Raw genomic sequence first — 16,157 nt, forward strand, 5'->3', positions numbered from 1 at the left:
ATTGCGCGTATGAACCCAGCGAAGGTCAAATCCTCCTGTGGAGAACGCCGGCGTTCCTCCAAAGGGGAAGGATCTGAGGAAGGTCATCAGAGTCCATCGACAAGGCATCGGAGGAATCTTAAACCCAGAGGTCGTAAGGGCCCCTCAGGCTCTTCGAGACCACTAAGAGGAGGGTCGTGGAGCCCCGGGCATATCCCTGGGCACAAGTACCGGAAGGCTTGGGGGGACTGCAGGCCCCAAAGGGCTGGGCCCTGGCTTAAGGAGCACCGGACTTGATGCCGAGGGACCTCGAGGTGAGGAGGGCACTGATAGGCCCTCATATCCCAAGGAATCCCCTACGAGGAATAACTCAGATGCCTTGTGCTTCGGTGCCCGGCAGGTCACTGAGGGATCTCAAGGTGCAGGCATCAACTGCATTGGGAGGACACAGAGGAGGATATCGAGGCTATCCAGCAACGGTTCCCAGCCCAGTCACCGCTGTCGGCATCAGCGAGGGCACTGGAATCGGGGAAGTACCAGTAAGGGTGGCTGGGGCACTGGCTCCTGATCACGCAGAGCACGATCCACTGCCAGACGCATCCGACATTTCAGCTCCGCCTTGAATGCGTCTGATGAGAGGGAAGGCTGATAGGGGAGGGTTAGGCCCAGCTCCTCCTCGGAGCTCCGAGGAGGGTCGGTGTCCGGCACCAGAACCAGCACGAATGGCCCAGGACCACCGATATTGAGGGAGGATGGAGCCTCCTCGTGTCGAGGCTGCTTAGGCGGCAGGGCGACAAGCGCCATGGTCTTCACATGCCCGGTCCCATGCACAGATGGGAACTGGTGCCGATGTTTGCGGGATCTTCCACGGTGCTCGGCCCAGTCTTTCCCCGGTGCCGAGGATGAAGACAACTATCCCGAAGTCTGGGACTTCAAGGAGACCAAGATTGGCCAATCCCCGGAGCCCGCATGCCCTGAGGGCTTCAGGGGAGGGGTGGTAACTGAGGGCTCGAGCGTGATTGGTTCCCCTCGATCCTTGGGTATCGACAGCACCGATGTCGGAGTAGAGGGCTCAGACTTGTCCAAGTCAAAAACTTTCTCCATTTTGTCCCACCTAGCCCGATGGCCCTTCGAGGTCATCTGAGCACACAATTCGCAGCCGAGGACATCGTGCGACGCTCCCAGTAAGAGTAAACACACTTCAAGTGAATCCATTAGGGACATTGTCCGGGGGCACTGGGGATATCGGCAAAAACACGAGGCAGCCATGAGGTGTACAGAGACTGCAAGGGCATGACTACTGGCAGATATGGGAGAAGCAAAAAAATTCACCGACTGAGAAGAACCAGATGGGAACCAGAGTGAGATCTAGCGTAGGAAAAAAAAAGTACACAAATATCGCAAAGAAAAATCTTTTTCCGAAAAAGGCACGAGCTCCACCTCCACGAGATGAAAGCTCCGTGGTAAAGAAAGGACTGGAGAGAGACCCCGTGTGGATGCAGGGATAGTGACATGCTGAGCATGCTCAATGTGCCAGCCAAAGTTTCTAGAAATTTTGACAAAAGCTTTCCGTGCGAGGCACCATCTGATGATGTCACCCATGTGTGAGGACTACCATCCTGCTTGTCCTAGGAGAAGAGACAGAATATAGAGGGCAGAGCTGGTGGAAGCACTACGCAGATTAGGCGGCCACCTAGAGTGCCACCAGTCTGGGGGCGGTGAAGGCATGGCTGTCCTCCTTCCTGCCCACACAGTCTAGAAAAGTTTGGATCCATGTGGGTGGGAGGAAGGAGAGGCCATGCAGTTGCAACCAGAAACAGGGGACATGCTGTTCTTTCTCCTATCGAAGGAAGAGGCATCAGCAGCCCCAGGCAGCATTCAAGAGGAGGAGGAACAGAAGCAGTAGCAGCAGCAGCATGGCCCCGCTCCCCCATGCAGGAAACAGATCAGCATGAGCCCCCGCAGCTCCAAGAAAGATGAAGAGTCCCATCTACCACAGGAGATGAAGGAGGCTGCCGTTTCTGATGAGAAGGAAGTGACTATGAGTGTGTGAGAGAGAGAAAGAGAGAGAATGTTCTGTGACTGACCATGTATATGTATATGAGATAAAGGAGATAAAGAAGAAATATTGTGAACAATCCCTCTCCTCTACCCTAATAATCCACAACTGTCTCAGGGCATCTGGAAATCAAGATCCCAGGTATGGACAGCAGGGTATTTTTTAAAATCCATTTTATGTATTGAGTGGGGTTTGTGTCTGCTATTTTGAAATATTTGACTGGTATTTGGAAAATCTATATGAGTTTTAATTTATTGGATGTTATTCTATTTGTCAGCTGTTTTGAAATATCTCAAAGATATAACAGACATAGAAAAGGTACAGAGAAGAGTGACAAAAACAATAAAGGGGATGGGAAAACTCCCTTATGGAGAAAGGCTAAACAGATTAGGGCTCTTAAGCTAGAAGAAGAAACGACTGATAGGGGGGGGGATGACTGAGGTTTATAAAATCATGAGTTGGGTGGAATGGGAAAATACAGAATGGTTATTTACCCTTTCAAACAACTCTAGGACTATGGGACACTCCATGAAACTAGCAACTGACAGTTTATTTATTTAGAAGCTTTTTTATACCAATATTAGTGGGTACATCATATCGGTTTACATCAAACTGAAGGTAGAAATGACATTAAAGCAGGGAGGGGGATGGGAATGCAGAGAATAAAAACTAGAGAAATAACAAAAGAAAAGCGAGAAAAAGAAACTGCTCAGGATTAACATGATAACATAATAACGTGAATATTAGAAGTTTAGAAACAAACATCTGTGGCAATGGGTTTATGGTGTAAGGGTTAAAATAAACTGGAGGAAATATGTCGTCACTCAGTACACAATCAAGCTACAGCACCTGTTGCCAGAGAATGTGATCAAGGCAACTAACATAGTAGGGTTCAAAGAGAGTGGACAAGTTCCTGAAGGAAAAGTCCATAAATGGTTATTAACCAAGTAGACTCAGAAAAGCTAGCACTTATTCTTGGCAAGGAAATACGAGATGATGGGTACCTGTGAACCAGACTGGCAACTGTCTAAGATCATGTCCCAGAATGACACTTTCATTAATGTTAACAATTTTAACCTGTTATATAATGGGTTTATACTAAAAATGTAGAAATTATGATATCCAACAATGCACTAGTATTCTTTTTGCTGACAGTTTAAAATTCCTCATTTTATACCAGTTATAAACTCATATTACTATTAAAAATGTTAACATGAATTTGACATCATTGTATTACATTTTAGACCAGATCTTCCTTTTTTATTTTCAGTAAGTCTCTGTACCTTAAATTTAAATACACACAGGCAGAACCTCCAGGGAAAAAAAACAAATTAAGAACTATCAGAAAAGATCACAAATTACTGAAAAGCAGACGTTAAATATTTTGAAATATCTACAATTCAAAACTGCTGTACAGTAACCTTCAAAAGAGTAAACAGTAAAAAAGTACTTAACCATCTAGGAAGGAATTTTGTAACACTGCGTGCAAGTTAGCAGCAAATATGAGAATAAGTTGCACCCGTTATCAAAGCAGATTTACATGCATAAATCTGCCTTGAAAATTATCCAGTCAAAACTATGCTTATACAAATCTACCTATTTGATGCATATACTTTTGCTGAGAGAATGTATGTTTATACTTTTCAAAATAAAAAAAGTATGCGCATAAATTCTAATCCCACACAGACTTCACCTCTGGAATGCCTCTCCCTTAAAAAATATGCACCTACAAAGCATATATGAGTAATTTTACATCTCTGTTATGCAGTTTTGTAAAGGAAGATATTTGCAGGTAAAACCCTACTATACCACACAAATCCCTTAGAAAATCACTCTCCTAATATATAAAACTGAGTAGTCTTCATAGCCTTGTAAAAATCATTTGACCTTGGTCATATATAAATATCATTACTCTCAATTTAACTATTTTTTCATTTTACAAGTTTTTCCACCAATTATTCTATATTTATTCAACCAGCACTAAATATGTATTTTTAAATAAAATGGGGGGGGGGGTTTGTAAGTACTTAAAAACAGACTTTTATAAATCAATGCATTTCTCTGTTGGTCTCAGTTTAAATAGTACCAGATACACAGGATAATATTCAAGTTTACTAAGAAGGAGCAATGACCTGTGATATAGCATCTGAATTACTCAATAACAGTCATGCTTTGTATATAGATTGAATGGTGCAGATGCTATACCTCAGGTCACTGCACCCTTCTTCTAAATGGTCAAGAAGCTTGCTCATTAGCTCAATTTATATAGCCTACCTGAATCTCTAACAAAAAAAAAATACATACATGATCAGTTCTCCATTAAATACTCTAATCTTATAATAGTTCTGTAACTTATAAAATTAGACCATATGAAGGCACAGTAAATATTTACTGTTTAAAATAGTTATATCCTCATTATCTAAAATTCTACGCGTGTATTGATAATTATTTTCATGCAGATTTCCACTGCCTACCAAAAACACACCCACACAAAATCTGTCTATAGGTAAGATATTTGGATAGCATTTATCTCAATCTTGGAAAATTCTAAACTATATCTTTATATACAGAGCCAAATATGTGACTTCTATTTGCTTCAAAATAACGATCTTGATTCTTCAAATATGTAAACCTTCGTAAATACATGATCACACAAATAACCAGAAATTGTCTCATGTTAAAGTGTCCTTTTTCAATTGTGCTACAGTATAACTTGTATTTATGCTAAAATTGATTTTTAAGAAAGCTAAACATGTACATCACTAGATATCTTACACCTACAATCATATATAGCTTACTCATCCTCACAACTACTACCACTTATTGTTTAATTAGCACCACTAGACACACTGGTGTCGATTTTCAAACAAGCGCATGCGCGTCCATATGCACGGGGGTTCCCGGCGCAAGTCGGAACCCGTACGCGCAAGAGGGGGGAGGAATTTTAAAAAACAACACATGGCAACACAAGTTGGCCTTGCCCAGTTCCCTCCCAGTCCGCTCCAATTAAGGAGCAGACAGAGGGAACTTTCCTATACCCTTCCCTACTATGCCTCCTTCTTCCACTCTCCTCCCCCACTCCTAAATAACGGTAGGGAAAGTGGTTTTATTTCCGAACTTACCTCATCTGAAGTTCTGCGTACCAGCCTCATTCCCACTCCTCCCCGCCCAGACCCCACCTGCCCCTTTTCCATAGCCCGGCACTTTGGTTACGCATACGGCCGGGCCATTTCTAAAATGCATTAGGTGCACGCACAGCCCAGCCACGCGTGTAACCGCCGGATATTATGCGGGCGGGCCTCTTTAAATTCGGGTGACTGCATGCTGCACAGATACACATAGAGGTTCCTTGCTCTAGGAAGCTTATAATTTAGTCAAGACATAGAAATAAAACAAAGAGAAATGTATTTATTAAAGAAAACATGGTTATGACCAGCAAGAGCTGGGGTTTCAGATTCAAAAGGAACCTCAACAAGATTGTTTTTTAGGCAGGACTTGAATATGGCCGGAAAGGGAGCATGACACACCAAGTTTGGAAGGCTGTTTCAGTAGAATGGTGCAGCAAGGTGGAAAGCATGGAGCAAACAATGGCTATGTAGAAGGTCACAGATAAAAGTAGTTTGCCTTATGAATAAAAGTCATGAGGAAAGGTATGGGGGGTAGAGAGAAGGAGGGTATAAGTGTGGAGAAGAAATGGAGCTGTAGAATTAATGTAATTGCAAGTGAATATTAAAGTTTAAATTTTATGCTGAAGTGGAAGGGCAAGCAATGAAGATGAGGGCTACATAGCAATGAAGATATTGAAGGAAGATCAATTGTGTAGCTGAATTTTGAATAGATTGTAGCAGGGATAGATGATTCAGTGGTCGGCGCGCACAAGGGGGTGCACATTTTTGCAACCAGCGCGCGCCGAGCCCAGCGCGCTCTGCCTGTTCCCTCCGAGGCCGCTCCGATTTCAGAGCGGCCTCGGAGAGAACTTTCCTTCGCCCTCCCCCCACCTTCCCCTCCCTTCCCCTACCTAACCCACCCCCCCGGCCCTATCTAAACCCCCCCCCCTTACCTTTGTTTCATGATTTACGCCTGCTAAAAGCAGACGTAAATCTACGCGCGCCAGCGGGCTGCTGGCACGCGATCACCCGACCCGGGGGCTGATCCGGAGGCCTTGATCACGCCCCCGGGCCTTGACCACGCCCCCGGCCCCGCCATACCGCGTCACGCCCCCGAAACGCCGCGTCATTTTAGACGTGTCCCCGACACACCCCTTTTAGAAAGCCCCGGGACTTACGCGCGTCCCGGGGCTCTGTGCGTGCCGGCGGCCTATGCAAAATAGGTGCGCCGGCGTGCGCAGGGCATTTAAAATCCGCCCCTTAGGGAATAGCCACTGCTATTAATTGCATCAGTAGCATGGGATCTTCTTAGTGTTTGGGTAATTGCCAGGTTCGGCCTCTGTTAGAAACAGGATGCTAGGCTTGATGGACCGTTGGTCTGACCCAGCATGGCAATTTCTTATGTTCTTATGACCCAGGGGGGTTAAGAGTACAAGCCCTCTGGGCAATCTGCTTCATGATGTTATGTTAATGCTCAATAAAAAAAAGTGTTGAATCTAAAATGGCACTGAATAATGTAGAAGGAAATCAGCATACCAAAACGAATGTAGAGAGAAAAGAAGAGGATCCTAGAAAGAATTCTAAGGAACAAATAGGGTCATTCATCAAAATGCATTATGGCGTTAATGCACGCAATAACGAATTAACACATGCGATAAGAACAGTAACGCATGGCGCGAATGCTAATTTTTGGAAGGGGCAGGATCAGGGAGGAGTTTGGGCAGGATTTAGTAAAATGAGGGACAATATTGCACCGTGTGTAGCATAACGCATGCTATCACTCGGTTTTAACGCAGGAATTACTACACCTTTTTCCTGGCATTAGGCTGTGCAATCTGCCCGAAATGGCCATAACACAATTGACAATAAATTTTTAGAATTGCATTTTGGCCATTTCTGGGCTTGGGAAGGGGGGGGGGGGGGGAAGGGAGAAGAAGAGAGGAGAGGGAGAGAGTGTGCACGCCTCTGGGGAGGGCCTCACAGTGTGCAACTAATCTCTCTCTATAGGAGGGCCATCTAATAGGTCGAGGTGAGGTGTTGGTGGAGCTTTAGGGTTTAGGGGCCAGTTTCTCATGTAGAGTGAGATGTACGAACAGCATAGTATACCTTGGTGAAGATTTGATGTCATCTGGAGTGAGGAAAGTCTTACTATGTTATCTCACCCTAGCTTGATGGTACTCTGTGATAGAGTCCATCAAGCTAGGGTGAGAGAACATAGTACAAATTTCATCTTTGTGAGACATTCCTCACTCCAAATGACATTACATTTTTACCAAGGTGCACTGTGCTGTTTGTACATCTCACTCTACATGAGAAACTAGCCCCTAAACCCTAGAGCACCACCAACAACTCACCTCAACCTATTAGATGGTCCTCCTATAGAGAGATAAATACTTTACTACTATGAGGGCCTTAAGATAGTGTCTCTCTCTCTCTCAGTGCAAGATGCGAAGGGATTATCGCAGGCTCGATAAGTTTACAGCACCACGCGAAACTACAGATGCAAAGTGGTAAATTACCGCATGATGTGGTAATTCTAAAATTTCTCTAAACATGTCCCTTTTTCTTAACACGGGTGTTATCAATGTATTAATAATGCATTTTGATGGATCTAAGGGAAAGATTGCTAATGGAATAGTAATAGAAGTGGATGTGCCAGAGAATACAGTAAAATTGTGATACAAATATCCATACAGATATTGCTCCTCCTGTACAGACATACAAAATATGTCAGACAAGAAATCACCAGGACTGAATTGATTGAAGTTGAGATAATAAGTTTTATTATTTTTATAAAAGCACTTGGCATAACTCCTTGTTGCGACCGTCACTTCCCGACAGCTCCGCCTACCTTTCCTTTTTTGCGGCTCCTCCTGCTCTTCACGGACGCCTGGCTGCCGCGGCATCCACCTGCCATCCCCTCCAGCGTCCCCGGACCAGCCTCCCGCCATGTTCTACAGGTACCTTAGGGCACGCGCGCCACACAGCCCTCATTCTCATTTCCTCATTGGCGCGTTCCTCAGGGGCGTCCCCCTGTGTTGACGTCTCGCTGCCCGGATATTTAAGCCTACAATTTATTGCTAGCCATTGAGTTAGCAAGGGGATTCTTACGGATAGGATTCGCTCTCCATACCCAGCTACTCTGCCTTTCCAACTTCCATTGGACTCTTTCTGCTAACGGGGTACCCGCTCCTCGGGGGCCGCTTTTGCTTCTTTCAGGTCGCTATCAGGTAACCGGTACTCCCTCCTCAAGGACCCATGTTCCCTGACCCGCTGCCTGCATTTATCTCCTCTTCTACTTGGAAGAATTCGCTACCGACACCATCAGTGAGTACTACTATCATCCACTCCTCAGAGCTGTCTCCCTGGAACCAGGTGCTCGCTCCTCGAGGGCCTGCCTCCGTTCCAGCGCCAGTGCCATCTCCTACGTGGAACCGCTGTGTGAGTACTTTGCCAACGAGTCTCTCTGCTTCCAGGGATCTGGTACTCGCTCCTCAAGGGCCAGCTCTCCCTATCTCGGGGCTTCTCCATACGTGGGACTCTGTGAATGTTCTATTGTACTCATTTTCTCAGTTCTCTCCACTACAGCACTGCTACCAGAGTAACCGCTGTTCCAGCGCCCTGGAGAATACTAGCCCAGCCGGGCTACATCTTCTACTCACTACTGCCAACTCTGGTGGCTTCTCAAACTGTCTAAATAAAGAACTATCTGTGTTTGTGAGTCCAGAGTTGAGCCTGACCTGTGGCCCCTCACGGGACTTCCCCCATGGGCGTGGTCAGCTGCCAGAGTGTCCAAGGGTCCACCCAAACCTCACTAATTATAACACTCCTGAACCGTATGGAAAAAAAATATGAAAAAACATCCAAGACAAATTAAAAATACCAATAAAAATATATAAAAGGAGGAAATAACATGCAATAAACCTTTAAAAGCAACCTATTTAATAATTAAATAGAAAAGGACAATAATAATCATGTAACCACAGGAAAAACAGAAAACAGATTTTTATGAATATCCCTAACAAGGCCATGTGTTTCAGCAAATTGCAGGTGTCAAGCAGGTTGGATCTTTTGGAAGCCTTGGTTTTCAAAAGTGGTGGTAAAAAAATAAAATGGTAAAAAGTCATCATTCAAAATATATATGTTATCCAAGAAAGAGGAGTACAGAGCAGAATATCTAGTAAATTTGCAAGAGGAGTGAAAAGTATTTAAGATTAGAAAGGCCCAAGTGGAAAAAAAAAAAGATAACCAAAGAAGAAAAGTGAAAGGAGAAAGGCGAGAGGGTAAGAGGCGAGAGGAAAGGAGGAGAAATGCTAAACATTCTTCAATTTGGTATTCACTGAAGAGATTATAGAGGCATCACTAACTGTTGGCAAGAGTATTATGATAATGGGGTAGATTGCTACATCTATGAATGTATCTATTTATCAGATTCATTGAAAACTATACAAGGTTATGTAAAGGCTTCAATAATATCTGAGCATTATTAAACCAATAAAACACCGAGAGTGCCTGAAAGTTTATGGAATATGTTGTGTGTGCAACCTTATGACAACGATAAAAAAAAAAAACCTCACATAATGATGTTTAAACGCATAATTGGTTGAATTACCATATTTGCTCCTCTTTGTTTCACCTCTACCTGAGGTATTGAGAAATTAATACTTACCTGATAATTTCCTTTTCTTTAGGACAGTCAGATGAATCCAGAACAAGTGGGGTATGCATCTCTACCAGCAGATGGAGACTGAGCAAGCCGATGTCACAGTACATATATCCCCTGCAGTGACATCAGCCCACCAGTATTCTCTGCAAAAGCAACTGTGGACAGACTAGCAAAAAACTTGAATAAAAAACAAATAACCATATCAATACTCAGCCAAGAGGCAACACTGAGCTCAGATAAGAAAGTAATAACACTAGGCTAGGGACTGGTGCAACGCTTACTAGTAAGCCTGTAAAACTTCAGCACACAGGAGGATCAATATGCAACCATCTGGTAGCCGAGGGAGGGAGGCCGGATTAATCCGACTGTCCTAAAGAAAAGGAAATTATCAGGTAAGTAGTAATCTCTCATTTCTTATACCTGGAAAAGATGTGTACGGAGGACCATGCTGCAGCTCAGCAGATGTCAACCGGAGACAACAATCTAATTTCTGCCCATGATACTGCCTGAGCCCTAGTAGAATAAGCCCCAACAGGCAATCCAACTTCCGTAAAGGCTCAATAACCTCTAGGTACCAGACAATAAGCCTCTTGACATCCATGGCACACAACAGTTGATGCTCTTTCACATCTCTCTCTGTCCACAGAAGGCAGGGAGATGGACTGATTCAAGTGGAACTCACTGACCACCTTTGGTAAAAAAGTAAGGAACAGTATGCAGCTGTACCACCCCTGGAGTCACCTGGAGAAATGGTTCTCAGCAAGACAAGGTCTGCAATTCAGAAACCCTATGCACAAATTACCACAAGGAAAACTGTTTTCAAGGTAAGCAACTGCCAGGACAGAGTATGAAATGGTCTAAACGTAGGGCCCGCCAAAAACTCCAAAACCAAATTAAAACTCCATAGGGGCACTGGAGATTGCAAAGGAGGCCGAAGATGTTTCACACCTTTCAGAATATGGGCCACATCAGGATGAGCAGGCAAGGATCCACCATTTACCTGACCCCTGAAACAGGTGAGAGCCACTATTGGTACCTTTAAGGAATTAAGAGCAAAGCCTTTATTCAAGCCATCCTGCAAAAATTCCAAAATGAGCAGAATCTTGGCCACGGAAGGGAGAGTACCTCGATCCTCACACCGGGCCTCAAAACATTCTCCAAACCTGCACATAGGCCAAGGAAGTGAGAACTTTCTAGCTCTTAGCAAGGTGGAAATCACTGCCGCAGAGTATCCATGTTTCGGCAAGCGAGCCCTTTCAAGGGCCATACCGCAAGACAAAATTGATTTGGATCTTTATGAAGAATAGGTTCCTGCTGCAACAGATCTCTGTGTGCTGGAAGTCAAAGAGGTGAATACACCAGGAGTTTCTGCAGATCTGCATACCACAGTCTCCTGGGCCAATCTGGAGCAACTGAGACCAACCCCCCTCTGTGGCATTTGATCCTTTGAATCAATCGGCCCAACATGAGCCATAGAGGAAAGGCATACAGTAACTTGTCTTCTGGCTACTCCTGCACTAGGACATCGATCCCTAATGACTTTGGATCTCATCTGCAGCTGAAGAATCACAGAACGTTTGCATACGCAAGGTTGCCAACAGCTCTAGGAACGGGAGACCCCAGTGAACCTAAATCAGCTAAAACGTCTCGTCTGACAACGCCCACTCTCCTGGTTCAAGACTCTCTCTGCTGAGAAAGTCTGCCTTTATCTTGTCTTTGCCTGCAATTTGCAAGGCTGAGATAATCTGCAGATGCTCCTTTGCCTATTCCATAAGTTGATCTATTACTCGGACTGAGCAACCCTGCAGCCTGTCACCAAACTGTAAGCATGCCAGCTGGACCGCCCTGGCTTCCAGTCAATTGATGTTCCAGAGACTTTCTACACTCCAGCACACTTGCGTTGTCAGTTCCTGACAGTGACCTCCCCATCCCAATAGACTCACATCCATCAACAGAACTAGCCAGTCCGGTGGGGATAGGGAAACTCCCTTCTGTAGATCTGCCTGTAGCCACCACAGAAGTTGAGAGGCGACCTCCATCGGCAGGTGGAGCTGAACCGAACAGTCCTGGAACTCCGGATTTGACAGAGACAGCAGAGAGTGCTGAAGAGGACGTATATGCACCATTGCCCTATCACTTCCAGGGTCGCCGGCATTAAGCCAAGAAACTGCAGGGTAAGACCATACGGATGGGCACAGAGTGTTCAACAACATACAGAGTTGAGCTAGCAACATCTAAATTTAAGCTTTGGGCAGGAACTCCTTGCCCTGTTTCATGTCAAACCAAACCCCCAGGTATTCCAGTGACTGAGTAGGCTGAAGACTACTTTCGGCTAGGTTCACCACCCAGCCAAACTCCCACAGAGAAATCACCTTGCAAGTCACCAGGTGGATCTCTTCCATCAACTTGTCACGAATCAGCCAATCATCCAAATACCGATGTACTAGTATGCCATCCTTTCTCAACTCTGCCGCAGCCACAACCATTATCTTGGTAAAAGGTTTGGGAGCGGTGGCAAAACCAAAGGGCAGTGCATGAAACTGAAAGTGGTGTCCAAGAACTGTGAACCGCAAGAAGTGTTGCCATTCTAGTCAGATGGAAATGTGAACATATGCCTCGGATAGATCCAGAGAGGTCAGAAATTCCCCGACTACACGACCATTATCACAGAGTGCACGGTCTCCATGTGATAATGCTTCACTCGCAGATAACGGTTGACAACTTTGAGGTCCAGAATGGGATGAAAAGAGCCCTTCTTTAGCACAATGAAATAAATGGAGTATTGCCCCATATTTTCTTGATATGTGGGCACAGCCTTCAGACTGAGGAGCCTTGTCAATGTTCCCTCCACTGCCCACTTTTTCTGCGGAGGGTGGCAGGGAGACTCCACAAGCATGTCCTGAGGAACACTGCAGAACTCCATCACATACCCTTCTCGTATCACCTCCAGGACTCACTGATCCAATGTGATTTTGACCCACCTCCAATAAAAGAGAGGCAGCTCCCTATCTCCTGTTCCTGGGAGTGAGTCAGCAAACTTCATTGGGAGGTTCGGGAGGTTCCATTACTCAAGCCTGCGCCTCTTTTGGGTTGTCGGGGATGAAAGGACTGAGACCTACTAAAGGGATGAGTCCTCTGAAAGAATGCTCCTCTGTAAGGTCGAAAACACTTGAAACCTCTAGCATGGCATCTCATGTTAGGGGAGGGCTGTGCCTGCTTCTTCTTTTCCGCAAACGAGAAATCGGAGATTCGCCCCAAATACTGGCCAATTTCTTCAACTTGTTGCTAAACAAAAGCAAGCCTTGAAAGGGCAGCCTGGTGAGATTAGCCTTGAGGCCACATCAGACGACCAATTTCTGAACCATAATTGATGTCTGGAAACTACTATCAAAGTCATCTCTCTGGCTGTAGTTCAGACCAAATCACAGCCCACATCTGCCAAGAAGGCAGCAGCTGGTTCCATAACTGCCCTGGAATTTACCTTAGAATCAGAGTCAGCGACCTCCTGGGAGAGAAGCAAACAAGAGCAAGTCCCCAGGGAACAACAAGTAGTGATCTGCAAGGGCATTGCCACAGCTTTAAAGGCTTGCTTAAGGATAGTTTCAATCTTTCTATTATGAGCATCCTTCAAGGCCATTCCTCCTTCCATGGGAATAGTGGTCCGCTTGGAGACTGCACACATAAGTGCATCTACCTTAGGAAAATGTAAGTGCTCTCTTATCACTGGATCCAGAGGGTACAAGCCTTCTAAAATCTGACCCCTTTGAAATTAGTCTCTGGGGTGCCCTACTCAAAACTAACCCGTTCTTGAATGGCCTCCATCATGGGAAAAAAAACAAGAGGCTTTATTGCAAGGAAACCAAAATGGGATTTCTCTTGTGAATCTGCCCCAGGTACAACAAGCATTGTCAAGGTCTTGCAAATCAGAGCTGGCAGTTCATCTCTATGAAAGAACCGCAACATAGTTCTATACAGTTCTAACCTGGAGTTGGGGGGGGGGGGATTTCACCATCCTCAAGAGAGGAAGATCAGTGTCATCTGTGCCATCCAGATCTCTATACAGAGGTTCTGCTGCCATTACAGGAGTACTCCAGAGCTTAACAGAAGGTCCAGGCAAGGTACCTACCTTTGCCTCTGCTCGAGAAGCATTGGACAGGGCCGAGAACTGTGCCTGAAAAAAGGATTGCAACCCCTTGAAAAATTCTACCCATGAAAAGTTAGAGGAATCCAAACCAAGAGGAGCCTGAGGAGCACTCACTGAGCTACTTCCCCTGCTGAGAAACCAGTTAGGGGAGGGTCCGAAGTCAGGCGCCCCACATAAATCGCCTTTACCCAGACCCACAACAGGTTGGGAAGAACCAGGCTTAGTGAAATCAGAGGAAGACAATTCTCCCTGTTCCTCCAAACAGCGCTGGCACAAATCCATGGGCACTGCTGGCTGAGATGCCCAAATATGGCAAGCAGTGCAAAGAGAAAGTGCTTAGGCATTTTAAGTACAGGAGCCATTATGGCTGACAGTGCACTGAGCAGCAGATGGAAGCTGTCTAGCTGGGTTTTTTTTTGTTTTACACACTGAATTAGGCTTGCAAAAATTGTGTCTCCAATACTTAAGCATGCACACTTAGGCAGCTCAAATATTACGTTTACAAACAACTTAAGCACACAATACACTTGAGTATAGAGGGAAATGCACTTAATGTGGGTGCACAGATTACAAGATCCTGACTGTGTGCCCAAAAACAGAGCCACAATTGGATGCACAGCTAGACACACATACCAGACTAACAATCCTGTAGAGGGCAGCATTAGTAAGCATGCGAAAAATCATTGCGGCCTACCACATTGTGCACAACGAAAAGCCTTGGAGCGGGGACTAGCCTAAGAAGGCTGCTCAACCCATGCCAGGCTGCCCATGTCTTTCGACCTCCCACGGAGTGGGACGAACATCAGACCAGAGCACCAAGCATGAAGACAGGGGGAGGAGGAAGCCCTTCCTTCTAAGTCCCTGTATAATCTTAAGTAAAAAAATAAATAAAATAAAATTACCAGAGTTCAGTCTTACCTGGCTGAGTAGGGAGACTGTCTCCAGCTGCGGGGGGAGAGGGCATGTGCCGTCACCACTGTGCTCGGCTTCCTGCACCTGCTGCCTTTCAGCTGCTCAAGCAGCTAAGTCCATGCCGGTTGACAAATCTGCCAACGGACCAAGGCACTCATCTGAGAAACCAAGGAAATCACCTCAGGAATTCTCAACTGGGGGGGTGACCATTTGGTATCACCGCAGGAGAGCGTGGAAAATGTATTTCCTGAATTCTCCTTTTCTTTAAAATGAAGCAATCCTCAATGGGGAGATGCACATTCACCATCTGCTTGAGACGGAGAATACTGGCAGGTTGACATCACTGTAGGGGTATATGTACTATGAAATCAGTTTGCTCCATCTCCATCTGCTGTTAGAGCTGTATAACACTTGAACCGGATTCATCTGACTGAATGCTAAGAAAATTACTTTTTCTTTCAACTCATTATCTAGTTTTACAAATCCCCTTTTCAGTTGCACTCTTATGGGGTACCAATCCCACTAAACCATGGTACCTGTGGCAGGTCCAGGGCCTGCATGCATTTGAAGAATACTAAATTTAGTGAACACTCATACAGTTATTCGAATGGAATAATAAAAGGCCATAGCTTTATTCATGAACCTTAATAAAGAAGTCTAACCGATATACCCGAACCCCTGTTAACATAGGGCTATAAATATATCTGGTACGTCCAGGGTTTTCAAGCAATTCGCCCCATGCAAGCAAGGCCGGCTGCCCACCTGGGACCAGGAGTCTCCCAGTAAGAATTAGTAGGTCCAGACCTTCTGGACAGTCTGCCCCATGCAAGCAAGACTGTCAGCCCTCTGGACTGTGACAAGGCTGAGTCTTGGGTCACCAATCTGATGCCACTCCAGAGCCTAGAGCCCAGGCATCAGATGACCCCAGCCATTCCAGCATGACACTGTTCAACTTTAACCCCCCTCAACCGAGGCCCAGGTACCACGCCCCAACTACAACATTCTTAGATTAATAATCTAAGAATTATAACATAACACAAGGAATACATACCTAATTTCACTAATACAAAAGTTGACTAACTAGGCTTATATAAATGTATCATAAAAGGGTGGGAGAGTGGGTGCATAGCTTGACCTACCGCACATGGCCCAGGAAGAAAAAAATAAGAGCTAAGTAGTTTCTGGCACGCTCTTATCCATCTCAGCTCCCTGCTCCAGTGATCCTTGATCCAATGGGATCATGAACCTGACAAAGGGGACAGGATCAGGATGCATGGAAGTGATCCTCCT

General features: G+C 45.4%; 1 protein-coding gene across 1 annotated transcript in view; it reads right to left on the reverse strand.

Annotated features, from left to right (window-relative positions):
- AP3B1 (adaptor related protein complex 3 subunit beta 1) overlaps positions 1-16,157 on the reverse strand; it is a 1,093,919-nt gene that overhangs the window by 437,424 nt on the left and 640,338 nt on the right.

This window comes from Rhinatrema bivittatum, chromosome 1 (genome assembly GCF_901001135.1).
Source record: "Rhinatrema bivittatum chromosome 1, aRhiBiv1.1, whole genome shotgun sequence".
NCBI classification, from domain to species: domain Eukaryota; kingdom Metazoa; phylum Chordata; class Amphibia; order Gymnophiona; family Rhinatrematidae; genus Rhinatrema; species Rhinatrema bivittatum.